The sequence below is a fragment of the Macrobrachium nipponense genome, chromosome 15, assembly GCF_015104395.2.
Source record: "Macrobrachium nipponense isolate FS-2020 chromosome 15, ASM1510439v2, whole genome shotgun sequence".
In the NCBI taxonomy this organism is placed as follows: domain Eukaryota; kingdom Metazoa; phylum Arthropoda; class Malacostraca; order Decapoda; family Palaemonidae; genus Macrobrachium; species Macrobrachium nipponense.
The window spans coordinates 42648947-42653815 of record NC_087208.1 but is presented as its reverse complement, the minus strand read 5'-3'; the positions used below and the strand labels follow the sequence as shown (position 1 = coordinate 42653815).

Here is a 4869-nt window from a genome sequence, read left to right as displayed (position 1 = left end):
ATTTTCTTTATAAGTATATTTTTCTTGACTAGTTCTACACAAGCAAAGAAATACACTTGGCTTGGGCGATGGTGTCCTATCAAATAAACACGCAACATTCAACATAATTTTGATACATATTCTACTAGCGAGACAACACTCTTTGTTTATCATAACTTCACTAAATGTATTTTGAGTCTAGTATCTCTACATAAACCTTTGAACAAAAATAACTAATTATATATATATATATATATATATATATATATATATATATATATATATGTGTGTGTGTGTGTGTGTATATATACATATATATATATATATATATATATATATATATATATATATATATATATATATATATATATATATATCTTGTTGTCTGTCAATTTCACACGAGATTCGATAAACTCATCTATCCTTCACACATGTGTAATGCATGTGTTGTTGCTCTCTGTGTGAGGGTCTGAAAGCTGCACAGACTTCCACCCCGGCAAGAACCTCGGTACGCGAGCAGAAGCCAGCGGTCCGCAGCAGGGCTTGAAAAGTTCCGTAAAGGTGTCGCGGAATTGCTGGCTCATGGCACATACAAGAGGAAGTTTATAGCACTGTTGAATAGCACCAGCTATGTCCATGATCTCCCCCAGCTTCTGGTAGCAGGGGAAGAAGCCGGAGTCTGGAATGACCGTGAGGAGCCCCAGGATCCCTTGGGGAACCTCGGAGGCCAGAAAGAGGAACAATATGGCCAGCAGCATTTTGGTCACTCGGTCCGCCTGCTTCTCCGCGTCTCCGCCCCTGCCGGAGGAGGTTCTGTTCATGAGCGCAGCCCTCCTATGCGCAGCCCTGAGCAGCTCTTGAATCAAGGCCATGGACAGCCCCGTCAGAGCCGCGCAGGGCAGGAGCTTCAGCAGCACCGCGTAAATCCAGAAGTTGATGCTCTTAAGAAGGCCGTTGTGGGCCTTCGCCAGCTCGCTGAAGCCTATGATGTAGAGCACGTGGCCCTGGTGATTCAGGACGCTGATGGTGATGTTGAGATAATTCGGAATGTTGCAGATAACTGAGCAAAAGAAGGCAGCAACGATGGCCATCTGAGTGCGTTGCATGGAGCAACCAAGTCGTGTTTGTTCTGGGGAAGGCGATGGCGATGTACAGCCACACGGCCAGGGTCACCGTGAGCAGAATCGAGATGGTGTGGAAGACCTGAGCGAAGTGGCGTGGAAGAGCACGAAAGCTGCCCAGCCCCAGGGATACTGGGACTCCAAGGACCTCCCCCTGCCACACGTACTGGTGCATCGTGTAGGGGATGACTCCACCATGACCAGGAGGTCTGTGACGGCCAGGCCAGTGAGGATGGCGTTTGGTGGTAGGACACCATAGACCTTCTGGTGAGGACGATCATGTTGATGACGTTGGCCAGAGATCCGAAGATGCACACGACCAGGGACATGCACCCGTGGACAGCCTGGTAGCTGTGGCGGAAGTTGTCCCACCCGGGGGTGCTGCAGTAGCTTTCCTGTTGGGAGAAAGAAGTTATATAATTATTGTCAGGTGATGAAAATTTGCAATAGCAATCAAGTACTTGGCTAGGCAAGAATTATATTTTAATACAGTTCAAGTACTTTTATAGGCAAGAATGATATTTTAACATGGTTCAAGTACTTTTATAGGCAAGAATTATATTTTTATATGGTTCAAGTACTTTTATAGGCAAGAATCATATTTTAATATGTTAATATAGGCAATTATATTTTAATTAAGGTTCAAGTACTTTTATAGGCAAGAATAATATTTTAATATGGTTCAAGTACTTTTGTAAGAAAGAATTAGATTTTTATATGATTCAAGTGTTTTTATAAGCAAGAATTTTTATTTTAACTAGATCAATGCTCTATAGGCAAGAATTATATTTTAATATGATTTATGCAGTAACATTTAAAATAAAAACAATTAGAAGCTAATTTTTGCAGTTCAGTTTCCCAAGCTCCATTTCTAGCACTAGCACCATAGTTGGTTTTTAAATCGCAATTACTGTAGTATATAAATTTTAATTTGAGACACTACATTTTCATATAGTGTTATCTTATATTCTATGCTAAGATAAAGAAGTACTTCATTTGATTTAAATGAATGAAATGAAGAGTGAATGTAGCAAAATAGCAAGTGTATACAAGTTCTCAGGGAGAGTGGAGTACTCCATGTTTGCAATAAAGTATTAACCGGTGATGGTGACGAAAACTTGCATCGTCTGATGGAATAGTTTGAAAGTTTCTGATAGAGGAAATGTAAAATGGAATCTCTGCACAAGTAATATTATGAAAATAAATTGCAGTCAGGATAATGGGTTAATATTAGTGTGAAAGACAGAAGGCTAGGTATGGTAGATGGATGTACTTAGGTCTAGATTCTCTCCAATTCTATATGAATATTGACTTTTAGGATAATAATAATAATAATAATAATAATAATAATAATAATAATAATAATAATAATAATAACTACTATTTTTAATTATAATAGTAATAATTACTTTTGATATTCTTCATTAAAAGACAACAGCAAGCCTCAATCTAAACGTGGCCATATAAAGGTTAAACTTTTTGAATAATAATAATAATAATAATTAATAATAATAATAATAATAATAATAATAATAATAATAATAATAATAATAATAATAATAATAATAATAATAATCTTCATTAGGAGACAACGACAGCCTCAGTGCCAAACTTATTCACATCAAAGACAAACAATTGCAGGAAGAGCGTTGCAAGTCTGATTGCTTTCTAACAAGTTATGTTATGTCTGTAATTCCCTTTACCAGTTGTTGTTATTGCCAACGTTCTGGGAAGTATAATAATGCTCCCACTTGTACGAACGTTTTTAGTGTACAGCTCATCAGGAAGTTTCTTTCTCTCTCTCTCTCTCTCTCTCTCTCTCTCTCTCTCATTATCAAGAAAGATTGATGTGTCTGGTGTTGCAGACTTGTTGTAAAGTCATTTGGAATACACCATTCTCTCTCTCTCTCTCTCTCTCTCTCTTGTTTGATGTAGATATACAGGCAATGGTATTGCATTGTTACACGAATATATATATAACTAATATATATATATATATATATATATATATATATATATATATATATATATATATGTGTGTGTGTGTGTGTGTGTGTGTGTGTGTGTGTGTGTGTGTGTGTGTGTGTGTGTGTGTGTGGCTATATATATATATATATATATATATATATATATATATATATATAATATATATATATATATATATATATATATATATAGGAGAGTTGAGGGACATAACCCTATGGCAAATAGGGGATATAAATACTAGGTAGGTTAGCACCTCATCCCTGAGGACTTGTTGAAGAGATCTTAAGTGAACACGAATATATATCCTTCGGGCGAGGAGGAGGTTATATACAGGACCCCTGAGGATATAACCCATGACATAGGAGGATATAAAAACAGGAGAGAATATGGACCAGTAAGAATACTATAAAAAAAACTTTCAGAATGAGGAGAAAGATGCCAAAATGATTTTGGAAAAGGGGGAGAAAGGTCAAACAGATATAAAATCTTTCTTGATGTTGAATGAGAAAAAATGAAAGAGGAAGGTCAAACTGACATAAAAAAAAAAAACAAAAAAAACTAAAACTTTCAAACAGATTGAGAATCGAGAGAGTTTCTCCCCTTCAAAAACTCCTGAAGAGGTGGAGCCTCCAACTGAAGAGCTTCCAGACATGATCTCGAGTGTTGTGGCTTTCGAGGGAGAGGGAAATGAAAGAGGAAAACAGGAAAGCTTAAGAAGAAGGATTCTGCGAAGAAAAGGGATGGGAGGAATGGTTAAACGTCGGGTGGATGGCTGTTCGAGTACCTTAACCCTTAAACGCCGACTGGACGTATTTTACGTCGACATTTTTTGTCTCTGGGGTGCCGACTGGACGTATTTTACGTTGACATACAAAAGTTTTTTTAAAAATTCGCGGAAAAATACTTTTAGGCCTACCAGCCGAAAAACTCTTGAATCAGCGCCTTGGGGGATGCTGGGAGTTCACGGATCAAGGTGTTGTTTTGTTTACAATCGTTACGCAGGCGCGCAGCGCGAATTTCTTTCTTGCCGCACTAAAAAGTATCTGTGACACATCTCTGAAATTATTTCGTCACTTTGACATAATTTTTGTACCATTTTAAATTAGCCGTTACATAGAGTATTATATATGAAAATGTGGCGCATTTTTATGTAGAATACACAAAAAAATACTCATGATTGTAGCTTTTATCAGTTTTAAGATATTTTTTCATATAAATAACGATAAGTGCCAAAATTTCAACCTTCGGTCAACTTTGACTCTACCGAAATGGTCGAAAAACGCAATTGTAAGCTAAAACTCTTATATTTAGTAATATTCAATCATTAACTTAATTTTGCAACTAATTGGAAGTCTCTTCTAGCACAATATTTCGATTTATGGTGAATTTATGAAAAAACTTTTTCCTTACGTCCGCGCGGTAACTCTTCTGAAAATAATCATACATGCGATTGTGGTAATGTTTGCACCATTTTAAATTAGCCGTTACATAAAGTTTTATATATGAAAATGTGCGCAATTTCATGCACAATACAACTAAAACAACCCATGGTTTGTAGCTTTTATCAATTTCGAAATATTTTTCATATAAAAAATGATAGTGACAAATTTTCAACCTTCGGTCAATTTTGACTCTACCGAAATGGTCGAAAAACGCAATTGTAAGCTAAAACGCTATATTCTAGTAATATTAAAGCATTTACCTTCATTTTGCAACAAATTGGAAGTCTCTAGCACAATATTTCGATTTATGGTGAATTTATGAAAAAAATAACATTTTCTTT

The 4869-nt window shown here is 36.3% G+C and overlaps 1 pseudogene; it reads right to left on the bottom strand.

Moving 5' to 3' along the window:
- Nucleotides 1–365: 365 nt before the first annotated feature.
- LOC135226837 (G-protein coupled receptor dmsr-1-like) overlaps nt 366–4869 on the bottom strand; it is a 20661-nt pseudogene continuing 16157 nt past the window's right edge.